Below are 18,526 nucleotides of genomic sequence, written 5' to 3' on the forward strand. Positions count from 1 at the left end.
CTGCTACATCACTGCCCGCTGTTGCTCAAGCGACACCGCCTGTCGCTGCATCGCTGCCTCATGCCGCTGCATCATCGCTGTGCTTTGCTGCATCATGGCAGCCACCATCGCCTCTATTGCCTTGGCGATATCGGGCAAGTCCCCCTCGGACGATTGCGAAGTCCTACGAGGAGGTGCCATAGTTCACTAGCACACAGAAAATCACTTGGTTAGGCTCGAATAAGGTAAAAATTTAACTAAGAACACTAAGAAGGCACAGAGAAAGCTAAGCGGACATCCAAGTCCACAGACCTAAGGAATGACCGCTCTGATACCATAAATGTAACGTCCCATTTAATTATTAAGCGAAATTAAAATACACGTCACACAAAATAGTAATGTAGAGTAGTCCTGGGATCCTTAACACAACCCCTACAAACTGGGCACACCATGATGCCAACGGAAACCAGATAAAAGTCTAACAAAATGAGAGTAGAATAGTAAGGCATAGAGCAATACATGGGCTGTAGCCCTAAAGAAAACCCATGAAGAAAAGAAACATAAAGTCCATCCCAGATGGCTAAGCAGCGAAATCGCCATTTCCTTGCTGACCGCGGGAACCTCGCCCATCTGCTCCAATCAATTAAATTGATGATCATCGCAAGAAAGAAAAGCCACATACAAGACAACCATACAACAAACAGGGTAAGCTAGAGCCAACAACATTTTCATCATACAGTCAAATATACTTTCACCATCCAATATCCATACAACAATCAAGCATGCTATTACTTTTCAATCGATATACTACGACTCGACTCGACTCATCGGGATACGTATAACCTGGTCGGATTCAGTGGATGCTTGCACTTGTGGTGGATACCTCTTCTCACCCCCGAGCTGCTCACCTCCGAGCTATGTGTTACAAGTGTTACGATGGATCAATTTTCCATCACCACAAGGTTAGCCCTTAGTGAATTTCAGGCCTCGTGCTACTCTCACCACAGGAGTCAGTCCGCTCTAGGTGAGACTAACTGACTCCTTAGAGTGTCAGGATGCAACCTTACCTTGAACCATTACCTAGTTATACAGATGGGGCACCACCATGGACACCCACTAATAGGGGCCATGGAATTACGTCCCGATCATTGAAGCGCAACCCTGGATGCCTCACCTAAAAACTCCAAGGAATTACACACTGACACAGACCCCACAATCATAAATCAACAATAAGAGAATACCATTCTGCTTACAATTCCATGTCAACCTCTTAAAAATAACACCTCATTCGTATCACATGTTGAACCCATACCACTGGTCATTACCACCCCATGAGTATAGGGCCTTGATGAGTTATTATTATCTTCCATTCCACTAGTCTTTGTGTACTCATTAGACAGTTGATTAGTGCTTAATTGTTCATCTTTAGAGTGTTTTTCATCTGTTGGGCTTTATTGGGCCACTGTTCTGAATTTGGACTAATTTCACATTATTTGGCCTAATTTTTGTTTTTTTGTTTTTAATTATTTTTAGGTATTTGGGTGAAGCAATTTTGGAGCTTGGACGTCAATATTCAGTTGAAGAGAGTCGCCACATCATTTCCACATCATTTCCATGTCATTTCCACGTCAAAAAAGTCAATAGGTCAACTTTTGAGGCCTATAGTGGCATTTTTGTAATTCTTAGTGGCAGGGGTGATATGAACACGAAATTAGGTCTGCATGGGGAAGACCAGCCGCTCCATCATCTACAACCTCTCTTCAAAACCTCCATTTTCGTTCTCTAAGCTTCCATGGACGTGCCCCTTGCGGTTTTTCACGTTTTTGGCTCATTTTTACCATTTCTATGCATATTTGACAGCACCCATTGAGGGTTTTACGTTTTGAATTCATTTTCTTGCTTGGGCAGTTCATTTAGTGGGTTTTATACACTTGGAACAACACCCATTAATGGGGTTTTCGCATTTATATATGATAGCACCGTTTTGCATTCCATTGAAGCTTTGAAATCTCTCTTTTTGCTCTTAATTTGCTTTTTTCAGATTTCATAAGTTAGGGGTTTTTGATTCTATTTTTCTGATTCCAGAATTATGGTGTCTAATTGCTCATTTCCATGTCCAGCTAATTTCGTGTATTGACTTCTTTATAAAAAATGCAATGAAGCTTTGAGGTTGTGCTTACTTGTGAAATTTGCCATATCTCTTTGTTCTAATTCGGGAATGCATTGTGATGAATATGTTTGTGCTTAATTTACAGAGTAATTGCATGTGTTTTGGTTAAGTTATGTTCATGCTTAATTTATGTAACTTGGCTATCACGAATTTAAGGATGTGTGCTTTGCTTAATTGCATCATGAAGCTAGATTGTAATTTTCACTTAGTAGATTATTATCTAGTAGATTGAGAGAAGGCAGAGGTGTTAATTTAGTGGCCTATGATCAGTGAATTTGTGTTTGAATCAAGGATGTCAATATGGTTTTAATCACTCTTTGCATTCAATTTAATCTGTTGATTAGAATTCTAAATTTGTCTGCCAACCCCCCCCTTTGTGCTGTATTGTTGTGTTCATCTGGAAATTGAAGCTTTGAATGAAAATATTGGTCGTTGGGAGACGACTTGGTTCACTTTCACATACTGCATTTAATATGTTTTAATTTGGTGGGGTACGACCTCTATCAAATCTGGCGCCGTTGCCGGGGACCAATCGTTTCGTTCAAAGTAAAATTTTCAGTGTGTTTGTGTTCTGTGTTTTGGTGTGTGTAGTTCAAGTGTGGTTGAGTTGGTATATGTTCATTGTGATGTTAATGTTGTGTTATGTTCAGTGCCTGTTTCCATTCATGTGTGTTTCTGTGTAGTGTAGTGAATAGTGTCGCGGCGCGCATGAATAGTGTCATTTGTAGTAGTGAATAGTGTATGAATAGTGTCTGAATCTGGCATTTAACTTCTGGATTTTTGTTCTGGTAGCTACGGTGCTTGTTTTGTCTTGAAATTTTTTCCCCCCACTTCTAAGACAGTGAACTTGATAGGAAAAATAGCTGGAGCAGTTGGTATGGTCTGAGTTAAGAGATTCAAAAAAATTTTGGACTGATTTTTAGTGAAACTTCAAAGGACCATAACTTTTGCTCTGGTTATCAGAATCACTATTATTCTATATGCATTTGGGGTGGAATTTGATTTCCCACCTTGTTGAAATCGGCTTTGCCGTTTTCCAAACTCAGATTCTCCAGAAAATGCCATTTTCTACATTTCAGCAATCTTTCTTTTGATTTTTCTTCATTTTTTCCACTTTTGAAAAATTGTTAAAAATACTTGTTCTTTGAGTTTTGATCTGATTTTTTTTGTGCTTCTGTTTAACCTCTCAAAGGAATATCTTACCAATTTTCAAGTCATTTGGAGGTCGTTTGAGTATACTTGTAGTTATACCCTATATTATGCCAATATCACTAGAATTCATGTTTTTTGGTGCATGACTAGGGGAAACCCAAGTGAATTACCACCATTTGACCCTGAGATTGATAGGAAATTCCACAGAGGAAGTAGGCGTCTTAGGAATCCATCTTTGCATGCTGAATATTCAGTGACTTTTCCTGACTCTTATGATTCTCATCACATTCCTGACACTCCTCATTCTTTGCATTCTGAGCATACTGTTTATTCTGAGCATTTTGATTTTCATACTGATAATATGGCTCAACCTCCTCCACCTCATGAGAGAACCAAGAGTGAGCTCACTGCACCAGAGTTCACTTATGATAGTTTATGCATTCAAAACCCTGAGGAGGAGGTTCCATATGTGCTGAAAACTGGTTTAATACACTTGTTGCCAAAGTTTCATGTTCTTGCAGGTGAGGACCCGTGCAAACACTTGAAGCAGTTTCACGTCGTCTGTTCCACCATGAAGCCTGCAGATGTCCAAGAGGACCATGTATACTTAAAGGCTTTCCCTCATTCTTTGGAGGGTAATGTGAAAGACTGGCTGTACTACTTAGCACCCAGGTCCATCACAAGCTGGGATGACCTGAAGAGATTATTCCTTGCCAAGTTCTTCCCTGCTTCAAGGACAACAACCATAAGGAAGGAGATTTCTAGCATCAAGCAGCAATCTGGGGAGACCCTTTATGAGTACTAGAAGAGGTTCAAGAATCTCTATTCAAGCTGCCCACACCATCAGATCTCTGAAACATCTCCTTCTGTAGTATTTTTATGAAGGTCTGCACCACATGGATTGAAATATGATTGATGCTACAAGTGGTGGTGCCCTTGGTAACATAAGCCCAGCTACAGCCAGGCAACTAATAGAGAACATGGCTTCAAATTCTTAACAACAATTTGGCACAAGGAGTGATGCCATAGTTGTTAGAGGTGTTCATGATGTAGGAGCAGCCGAGTACACGAAGAAGTTGGAAAGTAAGATTGATGCTCTTACCACACTGGTCAACCAACTTGCTTCCAATCAAAGAGCTCCAGCTGCAAGAGTTTGTGGCCATTGTACATCTGTTGATCATTTTACAGACTCTTGCCCAGCATTGCAACAACAGGCTGCTGCTTCTTCTTCTACACCAGTGGATACCCCTCAGGCCTATGCAGCAAATATTTTCAACAGCAATAGGCCCCAACATCAACAACAAAACCATGATTTGTCAACAAACAGATATAATCCAGGATAAAGGAATCACCCAAATTTGAGATGGGGAAACCAGGGTAACCAGCAGCCCTAACAATTTCAAAATGTGCAACCACCTCCACAACAAAGAGTTGCACCTGCACCTCAACCTGCTCATGTTCCACCTGTACCCACACCAGCTCCTACTGCAGCACTTGCACCTTCTTCTACTTCATTGGAGGAGTTAGTCAGGATGATGACCCGTCAAAATATGCAATTCCAGCAGAAGACTAGGGCCTCAATCCAGAGTTTGACAAATCAAATGGGGCAGATGGCCACTCAGCTAAACTAGGCACAGGCTCAGAATTCTGACAAGCTTCCATCACAAACAGTGGAAAATCCGAGGAATGTGAGTGCCATTACGTTGAGATCTGGGAAGAACATTAAAGTTCCCACTTCCGAGCCTACACCTTCAAAGGAAGTTGACCCTGCCACATTTCAGAGAAAGCGTGATGCTCATGCAACTGGTCCTTCCACATCTGGTGTGACTTTTATGCCTTCCACCTCTACTGCTGCACCTTCCACACCTCTTCCTTTCCCTTCAAGAGCCATTCCAAGCAAAAAGATGGAAGAGGTTGACATAGGTAACAATAAATTTGAAAATGCAATGCTTGATCTTGGTGCTTTAATAAATGTAATGCCTCTGTCTATTTTTAAATCTCTTTCTCTTGAACCCCCGTAACCTACGGGTGTGGTGATTCAGTTGGCAAATAGAAGTGTTGCCCACCCCGCAGGTTTGGTTGATGATGTTTTGGTTTGTGTTGGTGAATTGATTTTCCCTGCTGATTTTTACATTCTTGATATGGAAGAGGGATTTTCACATGGTTCTGCACCAATCATTTTAGGCAGACCATTTTTTAAAACTGCATGAATCAAAATTGATGTCCATGCAGGTACTTTGTCCATGGAGTTTGATGATATTGTTGTGCGATTTAACATCCTGGATGCCATGAAACATCCTTCTGAGGATCATTCTGTTTCCCACGTGGATATTATTGATGATATTGTTGATGGATTGATTTCTGATTTCCACTCTCTGCATGCATTAAAACATTCATCTGTGTCTGAGTTATTTGAATTTGCATGCATTGATGTTCTTGATTCTAATTGTGATTCTGATTTTGATGATGCTGAGTATGATGTGGACAATGTTGAATCTACTGAGTTTGAATCTCTGGATGTTGTACCTATTGACTTTGATGTTATACAATCAGGTTGCACTAACCATGTTGCAGGAAGTACATATGCATCTGATTGTTATGCTCAGGTATAGGCTGTGGAACCCATTCCTCCCCCCCTCAGGTTCCTGATATTCAGCAAGCATCCAGTACTCCAAAGTTGAAACCACTGCCAGACAACCTCAAGTATGTCTACTTAAAGGAGGAGGACAAACTGCCTGTCATCATTTCCATCTCCCTTACTGTTGAACAAGAGTAGAGGTTGTTGCACGTTCTTAAAAAGCATAAAAAGGCAATTGGATGGACATTGGCTGACATCCCTGGTATTAGCCCATCAACATGCATGCACAGGATATTGTTGGAAGATGGAGCAAAGCTAGTGAGACAGCCACAGAGGCGGCTCAACCCTGTCATCTCGGATGTTGTAAAGAAGGAGGTGACCAAGCTTCTACAAGTTGGGATCATCTACCCCATTCTGACAGTCAGTGGGTCAGCCCCATCCATGTTGTTCCAAAGAAGACAGGCCTCACTATAGTCAAGAATGAAAAAGAGGAGATGATTCCAATAAGAGTGCAAAACAGTTGGGGAGTTTGCATTGACTACAGAAGGCTAAATCAAGAAACCAGAAAAGACCACTTCCCCCTGCCTTTTATTGATCAGATGCTTGAGCGCTTGGCAGGTAAGTCCCACTATTGCTTTCTGGTTATTTTCAAATTCACATTGCACCTAAGGACCAAGAGAAAACCACATTCACCTGCCCTTTTGGCACTTTTGCCTATAGGAGGATGCCGTTTGGCCTATGCAATGCCCCTGGCACATTCCACCGGTGTATGCATAGAGGTGTTTATGGACGACTTTACTGTATATGGGTCCTCATTTGATGCATGTTTGGATAGTTTGGACAGAGTTTTTAACAGCTGCATCCAATCTAACCTTGTTCTCAATTTTAAGAAATGTCATTTCATGGTAGAACAAGGCATAGTATTGGGGCACATAATTTCAAAAAAGGGCATTGAAGTTGACCCTGCCAAGATCTCAATTATTTCACAATTGCCTTACCCCTCTTCTGTGCGAGAGGTTCGTTCTTTTCTTGGCCATGCAGGGTTTTACAGGTGCTTCATTCAAGATTTCAGCAAAAAAAGTCCTCCCACTGTCGAACCTACTGCAAAAGGATGTTGACTTCATCTTTGATGAAGGATGCAAATAGGCTTTTGATTGCCTCAAGAAGGCCCTAACCACAACTCTAATCATTCAGGCGCTCGACTGGACAACCCCAGTTGAGCTTATGTGTGATGCATCCAATTATGCATTGGGGGCTGTTCTAGCTCAAAGGATTGATAAGCAACCGAGGGTAATCTACTACGCCTCCAGGACATTAGATGCTGCCCAAGCAAACTACACCAAACAGAAAAGGAGCTCCTTGCGATAGTTTTTGCACTTGAAAAGTTTCGATCTTATCTGCTTGGTTCTCATGTTGTTGTGTTTACTGACCATGCAGCTCTTAAGTACCTGATGAAGAAGGCAGAATCAAAACCTCGGCTGATAAGATGGATGCTCTAGCTCCAAGAATTCGATTTCAAGATCCGTGATAGGAGCGGAACATAAAACCTAGTTGCGGACCACCTAAGCAGGATTGAGAGGTCTACTAATGATGCTTCACCAATCCAGGATGACTTTTCCGATGAAAGTTTGTTGACACTCTCTACTTCTTCCTCACCTTGGTTTGCTAACATTGTTAATTATCTTGTTGCTTCTGTTTTTCCTCCCCTAGCATTAAGAGCTCAATGTGATAAACTCAAGAGCGATGCTAGGTATTACGCTTGGGATGACCCCTATCTGTGGAAAATGTGTAGTGATCAGGTTACTAGGAGATGCATTCCAGACCATGAGATTGACTCGGTCCTCAAATTTTGTCATTCATCTGCACCTGGTGGTCACCTTGGCACACAGAGGACAGCTCGCAAGGTGCTAGATTGCAGATTTTATTGGCCCACCATCTTCAAAGATGTGTGGAGGATATGTAGCACATGTGAGGAATGCGAACGAGCAGGAGGAGCCATTTCTTGGAGACAACAGATGCCTCAACAACCCATGCTATTTTGTAAGGTGTTTGATGTATGGGGTATAGATTTCATGGGCTCTTTCCCTATCTCTTTTGGTTTCACTTACATCTTGCTTGCTGTTGATTATGTTTCAAAATGGGTGGAAGCCAAAGCTACTAGAACTAATGATGCTCGAGTTGTTGTGGACTTTGTTAGGTCTCACATATTTTGCAGGTTTGGAGTCCCTCGAGCTATTGTTAGTGACCAGGGCACCCATTTTTACAACAGATCCATGGGGTTTTTGCTTCAAAAGTATGGGGTCGTGCACAAACTTTCTACACCATATCACCCCCAAACTAATGGGCAAGACGAGATCTCAAACAAAGAAATCAAGAGGATCTTGGAGAAGATTGTGCAGCCCAACAGGAAGGATTGGAGCAATAGACTTAAGGACGCTTTATGGGCTCACAGGACTACTTATAAGGCACCTATAGGGATGTCTCCTTATCGGGTTATCTTTGGTAAGCCATGCCACCTTCCAGTGGAGATAGAGCATCGAGCATACTGGGCTGTCAAGTCATGCAACTTCTCTCTTGATCAAGCTGGGAAGGAAAGGAAGCTACAATTGAACGAGTTAGATGAGATCCATCTAGAGGCATATCAGAACTTTATGTTCTACAAGGAGAAGACCAAGAAATTCCATGATAGCTCCATAGGTAGAAAGGAGTTTGTTGTTGGTCAGCAAGTTTTACTGTATAACTCCAGACTTGGACTCATGGGGGGTAAGTTGCGATCAAAGTGGATTGGTCCTTTTGTTGTTACTAATGTTTATCCTTATGGTGCAGTTGAAATCAAAAGCCAGTCCACCGATAAGAGCTTCAAAGTGAATGGGCATCGTCTGAAGCCATTCCTCAGCAATCCTGCCTTGGTGGATACTGTTGTGGAGGAAACTTCTCTGCTTGACCCCAATGCTGTTTCACCATGATTCAAGGAGTTTTCTTTCCCCTTCTTCTTTAGTTTTATTGCACTTGTCCAGGTCTGTCTGCTTGTTGTTGTTTCCGTTTGTTTGTTTCATTTTTGTTAATTTGTGTTAGTTAGTGTTATGTTTTTGCTTTCTGTTTGGAACACTCACTTCACTCTTGGAGGATGAGTTGTTGGTTACTCTGTGGACTGATATCCTCGCTTTCTCTTTGCATGTCAAGTTGCTTTTGGAATTATTTTACCCTATGTGAGAATTTGAGCCACTCTCTGTTCTTTGATTGTGCGATATATGCCTCTTGAATGCTTGCACAATGGCCTTGACTTGACTCTTTCTGAATGCTTTTCTGATTCACATGCATGTTGGGATATGATTTAGGCAATTTTGTTTTGTGAGCCTATAGCCAGATGAGCCTACCTTGAACTATTTCAGTTGATACCCCTTTTTGAGCTTGCATACCCTTTCATTGTTCTACAACTCATTACAAGCCCTTAGCCTGAAAAACCATGATTATTTCTACCTTAGGAAATTTTGGAGCTTTGGAATTGTTTTGAGAATGGGTGCTCAATTAAGTGTGGTCGCGCACAACAAGTGTGGTTGTGCGCGCACTTATTGTTGGTTCTTGGAATTGCTCATTTGTACACCAAAGTGGGATTTCAAAATTGTTTTCTCTGCATGTTCTTTGTATAGAAAAAGAAAAAAAAAGAGAGCAAACAAAAAGAAAAGGAAAGAGAATAAAGAAAAGAAATAAAAAGGAGTTTGGATTTTAGCATTGTGTGAGAACCAAAGTTGGAAGTGTTGGTGTTTGGGATTACTTTCATGATTGATTGAGACTTATTCCCCATTGCTCCTCTATTTCCTTGGTTGCTTAGCTACTTATCCATATGTTCCACACCTTGTCCTCAACCCCATTACAACCTTGAAAAGTCCTTCTGATGTTGTTGGTTCTAGAGGCTTGCCAAGTCTGTTTGATGTTTTTTTTTTAGGGGTGCTTTGAGAGTAAACAGTAGCCTAGAGATTTGAGTGATACAGTGCATATTTCGTGAGGTTATGTTGCTTTCAATTCTCTCCTTGAGCTGAACTGAGTACTTCACATGTTTTGAATTGCCTTGATGATGTTCATGGATACCTTGTAGCTTTGAATCCTTCTTTGTTAGATGTGTTTCCATTTGTCTGTGTCGTGTTTGTTTGTCATGTGTCTGTTTGTCTTGTGTCTTTTTGTCTCTCTTGTTATGTTTGCGATGTCCTTGCTTTGCTTTACTCTTTAATTTTGCCCAGGAGTGCAAAAGGGTAAGTGTGCTCGATTTTGATGAGTCATTATTATCTTCCATTCCACTAGCCTTTGTGTACCCATTAGACAATTGATTAATGCTTAATTGTTCATCTTTAGAGTGTTTTTCATCTATTGGGCTTTATTGGGCACTGTTCCGAATTTGGACTAATTTCACATTATTTGGCCTAATTTTTGTTTTTAATTATTTTTAGGTATTTGGGTGAAGCAATTTTGGAGCTTGGACGTCAATATTCAGTTGAAGAGAGTCACCACATCATTTCCACATCATTTCCATGTCATTTCCACGTCAACAAAGTCAATGGGTCAACATTCCAGGCCCAGAGTGGCATTTTTGTAATTCTGCAGCTCATAATGGCAGTTTCGTAATTCTAAGTGGCAGGGGTGATATGACCACGAAATTAGGTCTGCATGGGGAAGACCAGCCATTACATCATCTTCAACCTCTCTTCAAAACCTCCATTTTCGTTCTCCAAGCTTCCATGGACGTGCCCCTTGCGGTTTTTCACGTTTTTGGCTCATTTTTACCGTTTTTATGCATATTTGACCGCACCCATTGAGGGTTTTACGTTTTGAATTCGTTTTCTTGCTTGGGCGGTTCGTTTTGTGGGTTTTATACACTTGGAACAGCACCCATTAATGGGGTTTTTGCATTTATATATGATAGCACCGTTTTGCATTCCATTCAAGCTTTGAAATCTCTCCTTTTGCTCTTAATTTGCGTTTTTCAGATTTCATAAGTTAGGGGTTTTTGATTCTGTTTTTGTGATTCCAGAATTGTGGTGTCTAATTGCCTATTTTCATGTCTAGCTAATTTCGTGTATTGACTCCTTGATAAAAATGCAATAAAGCTTTGAGGTTGTCCTTACTTGTGAAATCTGCCATATCTCTTTGTTCTAATTCGGGAATGCATTATGATGAATCTGTTTGTGCTTAATTTATAGAGTAATTGCATGTGTTTTGGTTAGGTTATGTTCATGCTTAATTTATGTAACTTGGCTGTCACGAATTTAAGGATGTGTGCTTTGCTTAATTGCATAATGAAGCTAGATTGTAATTTTCGCTTAGTAGATTATTATCTATAGATTGAGAGAAGGCATAGGTGTTAATTTGGTGGCCTATGATTAGTGAATTTGTGTTTCAATCAAGGATGTCCATATAGTTTTAATCACTCTTTGCATTCAATTTAATCTGTTGATTAGAATTCTGAATTTGTCTGCCACCCCCCCATTGTGTTGTATTGTTGTGTTTGTCTGGAAATTGTGATAGAGCACTATCCCAAGATTCCATACAAGAAGAACTTAAAGATGAACATTTACAATTCAAAGGACCTATGACAAGGGCAAGGAGTAAGAGATTGAAAAATCACATTTATTCAAGACTCTTGATACTACAAGCAACTACAAGTGGAAATTCAAAGGATATGAAGATCATGGCTTGGAGCACTCTTGAAGGATAATTATTAGGAAATTAATTTATATTTTTAAACTTTGGGTTTTCTTTTAGAAAATAAGTTATGTTTTTGGGCTTTGGGCTTTCTTTTATAAATTAGTTTATGTTTTAGTTTGGGCCTTCTTGTATGGTTCTTAGGTTTTCTTAAACTCATGTATCTATATATAGAGGTATCAAAAACTATTGTAGACACTTTTAGTCATATATTGAATTTGATTTTCATTAAAGAGAGGGTTCTCTTTGTTCTTGGCTTAGGCCTCTGGTTCTTATCAAAGATTAACATCTTTATGGTGAATCTTCACTTGACTTATCAATCTGCTAGATTGTGGCGTCCTCCATTTCTGTCTTATTCCGCGTTCTTCTCTGATTTATTCGTGTTGTGCCTCTTGAGGATTCAAATTCAGAAACGATCATACTCTTTCCTAGATAGGATCGTATCATCTGGTACCTAGAGCAAGGTTCTGGTTTGAATTTCTTCTTCTATGTTATTTTTCTGTCATATGAAACAAAACAAAAATTAATTACAATTTTTAATGTCTGTTTGTTCTATGTTTTGTTTTAAATTTTGTTTGTTTCCTTTGTAAGGAGTAAAACCCCTAAGGTTGTTTCTAATTTGGTTGAATTTTTTGTTTTTTTTATTTGGCGTATTTATTTATTTTTTTTCTTTTTTTTTCTCTGTTTAAATTGTGTATTTCTACATTTGATTTGTGGAAATTATTTGTTATTGTGTTTGGGATTTGGAAGTGCCCTTACTTTGATTTACATGAGTATGAGGGTTTGAGGGATCAATTGTTTAATTTGTTTTTGTGTTGAACTGCAAAAAAAAAAATATTGTGGATCAAGTCAAAAGGAAACAAATATATATTGGAAAAAAAAAGTAGAAAAAGAAGGATCCAAAAAAAGGGGGGGGGGGGAGTTCAACACAACTTTTATTGCAATTTTATTTGTGGTTTATTGATATTTACTTCCAATCAGTCTTTCTCTTAGAGTCTCCGTGTTGTCTCATTTAAATCTCTTTGGTAGTCCTATTATTTTCTAATTTTAATTTTCTTGTTTTGTGTCTTTACAATTCCTTGAAGTTTTGTCTAGTGTTTTGAATCTTCTTTGTCCTCTTAAGTCAATATTTAGATCTCGCAATTTTCTTCACATTGTTTGTTCACTCTTTCCTTAAGCTACTAGAGTTCTTCGCCAAGCACTAAAGGGAATTTGAGTGGTAAAAGGCAAGAGAGTACATTCAAGAAAAAGCCTATATGTGTGATACACGAGTGGAAAATTGAGTGAAACACTTAGCGGAGTGGTGAGGTCCTAAATATATTTTATTATACTAACATTTTCTTGCAGGAATTAGCAAATATTGAGTAATGAAAAATGTTTCCACAGAGGCATCCTTCTAGAACTGGTTTAACATATGGTTTAAATTATCCTACTCCTAACCAAGATCATTTGGTTCAAGGACTTGAACGTATCAAGAGACTGACATGTAGAGATACACCTAGTGTTTATGAGGTATTGGTAGCAAACGTTAATGCCTTGGAGTCCAGAATTATAAAGCTAATCGGCAAGATTGCTAGTATTAAACGGAAGCACAATCCTGATAGAAAATCATTGCCAAAGACAAGTACATTAAGATGTTCCAAATGTGAAGGCTATGGGCATGAAACTCATCAATGTACTAATGGGGATGCAAGTCCCATGACTCATGAAGACCTCAAGAACTACATTTCATACTTGAGAAAGGAGGAAGAAAGGACAATGCAAAAATTAGATGTATTGAAAAGAAGGCAAGAGCGAAAGGTAAAAAGAGTCCATGAGAAGGAAACACTTATAGAAATGAAGCAAAGGAAAAGAGAGAAAGAGACGAGAAAGAAAAGAGAGAAAAAGTAGGGAAAGAAAAGAGCGAGAGAGAGAGGAGAAAGAAGAAGGAGAGAGAAAAGAGAACAAAGAGAGAGAAAAAGTAAAGAAAGAAGAGAGTAGGAAAAGAGAGAAGGAAGAAAAGAGAGAAAAAGAAGAGAGCGAGAGAGAGGAGAAAGAAGAAGGAGAGAGAAAAGAGAAAGAAGAGCGAGAAAAAGTAAAGAAAGAAGAGAGTAGAAAATAAGAGAAGGAAGAAAAGAGAGAAAAAGAAATAAGAGAGCATTATGAATTGTCAATGAAAAAATGTACTAACTTTCCTCTTATTGTTTTATTGCCTATGGACGATTTATTCATCAAAGAGCAATGGCATCAACAATGGAAAGACGAAAGGATACTTAGGGAAGAGCTATTCATCAAGCAACAAGGAGATCAACAATGGGAAGACGAAATGATGATAAAAAAAGACACAAGCTTAGAAATATACGCTCATGAGTTAGCTTGTTTACCCATTTCTAACAAACCTACGAGTGATCAAAGTCATACCTATAATTGGGTTGTTTGTTTGAGCAATATCACTTTTCTTTTCTTTGAGCATTTTATCTTTAATTTAAAATTGTTTGATGATTGGTGCAGGTGGGTATTTGACCCTAGAGGTAGAACTCCAAATCTTTTATAATAAGAGATTGACCTCTTTTAGAATCCAAATTTCATTTTAGTAGAATTTCTATTATTTTATTTTCGATTTGTGTCTTTGATTTATGTTTGTGTTTGTGCATAGGACCTTCTAGAATTCAGGTCGAATTCTCTCCAAACAGGAGAGAATGATAAAGAATCTTCAAGTGAGACAAATGTGAGGACAAATTCTCTTTAAGAAGCAGGGAATGATAGAGCACTATCCCAAGATTCCATACAAGAAGAACTTAAAGATGAACATCTACAATTCAAAGGACCTATGACAAGGGCAAGGAGTAAGAGATTGAAAAATCACATTTATTCAAGACTCTTGATACTACAAGCAACTACAAGTGGAAATTCAAAGGATATGAAGATCATGGCTTGGAGCACTCGTGAAGGATAATTATTAGGAAATTAATTTATATTTTTAAACTTTGGGTTTTCCTTTAGAAAATAAGTTATGTTTTTGGGCTTTGGTCTTTCTTTTATAAATTAGTTTATGTTTTGGTTTGGGCCTTCTTCTCGGGTTCTTAGGTTTTCTTAAACTCATGTACCTATATATAGAGGTATCAAAAACTATTGTAGACACTTTTAGTCATATATTGAATTTGATTTTCATTAAAGAAAGGGTTCTCTTTGTTCTTGGCTTAGGCCTAAGATTAACATCTTTGTGGCGAATCTTCACTTGACTTATCAATCTGCTAGATTGTGGCGTCCTCCATCTCTGTCTTATTCCGCGTTCTTCTCTGATTTATTTGTGTCCTGCCTCTTGAGGATTGAAATTCAGAAACGATCATACTCTTTCCTGGATAGGATCGTATCAAATTAAAGCTTTGAATGAAAATATTAGTCATTGGGAGACGACTTGGTTCACTTTCACATACTGCATTTAATATGTTTTAATTTGGTGGGCTACGGCCTCTATCAGGCGTCATCTTATATCAATACCATGTCCCATTAATTCCAAATCACTCATTAATTTCACATGCCAAGCTTCCATGATATCCATCATTCCATTCATGAATTATGTCACACATACATGGCAATCCATTATATATATATATATATATATATATATATATCAACATATCAAGCATACCCCAACAATTACAAATCATCCAAGGACAACCAGCAACCAAACCACGCACTGTCTCGCCCAATCCCTCGCTCTGGCTGAAGGGTCTCGCTCAGGTGAGACAGTCTCGCTCAGGCGAGCTCCCTTCGCCTAGGCGGGGGCTCGAAAAGGAAACAAGAACCAACACGGGATCTCGCTTAGGCGAGACCCCTCTCGCCTGGGCGAGTGGTTTGCTCGCTCAAAATAATGAGCTGGTCGCCTGGGCGACCTTTCACGAAAAATGATTTGGGCGGTCCACCGCCAGACTCGCTTAGGCGAGTCCGACTCGCCTGGGCGAGACTATCAGTTCTCGCCCTGGTCTCACCTGCAACACAAGCTAAAGAATAGGCATAAAAACACAACTTAAACTTGAACCCTAACTTCATGTACCTGGAAACGTTAGCTAAGGCTTTGACACTCGAACAGTGAGGGACGATAGCTCATGGGACAGTTTCGCGAGCTGAAAAACAGTGGGACAAGTTCCAAAAATGATCTCATTAGAAAGCTCTAACTTAGAACATACGGAAGTGCAATTCCAAGTTATAAACTAAAATATTCCAGCAATATAGGAACCAAAATAATAGCAACATTGCACTTCAAAAGTGTATAAAAACCTAACCAAAAGGATAGAACAACATATAAGAACAAGTGCCATTACAAATCTCAAAATGACAGAAAAGTGCATGAAACCTAACCAAAAGTGTTAATAAATATTACATGAAAAAAGAGAAAAAAATAACATATTTTAAAAGTAGATTCTCTTGGACAGAACAACACAGGAAGATAGAATTATATTACCTGCAAAAACAACAGAAATAATTAGAATAAATACAATGCACAAAGTGTTCTTTGTATAATAATAAGTCCTCATAATAGGTATATATTCTTTGTATAATTCATATCAAGGCTAGTGATTTCTTAACATACCTGAAGCGAATTCTTTTGAGATCAATTCTCCCATTAGTAAGAGACACAAAGGTAATATGCACTCCTTGTTCCACCCATCCACTCCTTGGTTTCATTCTCTTCCTCAACAACTACATCACATGCTGGTGCTGACTCAGGCCTTATAGAGGTTCTATCACCATAACCCCCCGCTCCCAATAAATCTTTGGTTGGATTTACCACCAAAGGAAATAGGAGCTTGGGTAGTTCCAAGCAAAGGTTGAAGTTGAGCTGGCTCCTCCAATATAAGGGGTATAAAAACCCTTTTGAAATGGTGTCAAAGTCAAGATATGGCCTTTACCCTTTCTTGTAGGTACAGGAGCCTGTGCAAGGTCTGCTCTACTTGTAAGAACCTGAAAACATCAGTACCATATCCTTTAATTGCGAATGTAGAAAAGAAAAAAATAGATTAACATCAATGCTTTAAACATTCTAATTCCCACTTGTCAAATTTACGTATGTTGATGGATGTTTATAGTGCTAAATGTGAACTAATCAGAAATGCAAGAAGCCATTTACAAAATTACAATGAAAGAACTTCATTACTTTCTTAAAGTACTAAGACTCTGAATGATAGAATCACTTAACAATAGGAACCAGAACAATGATAGGGTATAATTATATGTCCTCAGAATTTGAAATAATCCAATTCTTTTGATGATAATGAAATGTAAACTACACAAACAAGAGAAGGAAAACTAACTACATAAACCAAAAATTTAAAGGGCATACTTCTTTTCAAAAGGGTAGAGAAATCTAGGACCAATCTACAAAATCTAAAACTGCCAAGCCAGAAAAAGGCAGGATATAGTAAATGTTTAGAATGGGTTCAATGAACGACGACGACATACCTCTCAGAACAATGGTATCAGGGTCTCGCTGACTTCAAAACGCGAAATGCTCCTATGAGTCCTTCTTCATTCTGTTAAAATCGTTGAAACTAGAAATAAAAACGACAAGTTTAGGTGAGAGAGCGAGAGACATGGAAGGGGAAAGTAATAAAAGCACATGACTTGCTTAACTTTAGAGATGTTGCTTATTGTTCCTGCAGAGAACAAATAAGATAGGTTAGGCACAAGCGTCACCTTACCACGTAGTCCGCTATCTCCTTAGTTGGCCTCTTCCCGGTTGATACATGTCAGCTTGAACCCAGGAGGGGTTACTTGCAGAAGAGTCTCTGAAGCTCAAGTAAGTCAAAGCTCTTAGAGTCAAATCAGTGATTAATGAATGCGTACCTTTAAATGATGGGGTCCACGCGTATTTATAGAGCATTAATGACGTTTCACCATTTCATGGGCTGGGCCTTGACTTAGGCTCTAGGTGGGGTTTGCGAGTGGGCCAGGGCCCAAACCCAGGCCCTTAAGATTTATTGAATGCGGGGGTTTCATCATACTGAGTGTATTGAAGTGGTCGGCTTAGGCTGTAACCTTACCAGATATGCTCGAGTAGCCGGTCTAGACCGACTACTTGCCTTGATGGCTTAAATTGGTGATATGAGGTGCAGGTTGTCCTCTTAGACATTTGGTTTAGGTTAAAACCGTTACAAGTTAGGTTAACTCGGCCAAGGCTGGATACTTGGTGGTCTCGATATGCACATTGTTTACTTATTTGGTCGAGTTTGGCTAGGTATGGTACACCAGTCCCCCAGCCTTGTCCGATATGGGTTGTCGGTCAAGGATGATATGTGCTGATAAGCTAGCGGAACCGGCTAGGTGTGATACACCAGTCCCCCAGCCTTTAAGTGTGGTGAACAATGTTAAGGCTAAAAAAGTGATAACCGTCAGAGGGTAGGTAAAGGGGCGTCAATGGTCAAATGGAAGAGTTTTAGCACCGCCGTTTTGAAGTGTCATATCTTTTGCAATGATGGTGTCGATTGGTCTGTGGTATGGTTTTGGCGGGAAGAGGTTCGTCGTTTGGGATTATGGACTATAAATATGGGTGTGCAAACAGATGAGGGGTTACTTGTTTCATTTGTGAATTCTGAATCTAGAGACCTTGTGCACGTAAAAGTGTCCGACTAGTCCTCAATTTCGACCGACATCTTCTCGTAAAAAACAAAATCAGGTATGTCCAATAGTGGTAGCGTGTCTTCATCTAGTAGTAGTGAAAGTACTGAGTCAGATAAAAGTAAGGATAGGCGACTCGGCGGAGAGGGTACGAGTTCTGGAGTTGTTACGAGTGGGATGCCGATAGAGGTTGTGAGGGAGGTTCGAGAGGATCCCCCCGAAGAGTTGAAGGAGAGCAACTGGCCGGCGAAAGGCGGCTATGGGTGGGTTGCTGCTGATGTTCGTGATCAATCATCTTTATTCAGGTGGTCTCGTTTGTTGAACTCTTGGCTGAACTGCACACCCGTCATGTC

General features: G+C 39.5%; 1 non-coding gene across 1 annotated transcript; it reads right to left on the reverse strand.

Annotated features, from left to right (window-relative positions):
* Positions 1-4,043: 4,043 nt before the first annotated feature.
* LOC114172023 lies at positions 4,044-4,150 on the reverse strand. The gene has a single exon (XR_003601794.1). It is a non-coding gene; the product is annotated as a small nucleolar RNA R71 (small nucleolar RNA).
* Between the last annotated feature and the right edge of the window lie 14,376 nt (positions 4,151-18,526).

This window comes from Vigna unguiculata, unplaced genomic scaffold (genome assembly GCF_004118075.2).
Source record: "Vigna unguiculata cultivar IT97K-499-35 unplaced genomic scaffold, ASM411807v1 contig_471, whole genome shotgun sequence".
Taxonomy (NCBI): domain Eukaryota; kingdom Viridiplantae; phylum Streptophyta; class Magnoliopsida; order Fabales; family Fabaceae; genus Vigna; species Vigna unguiculata.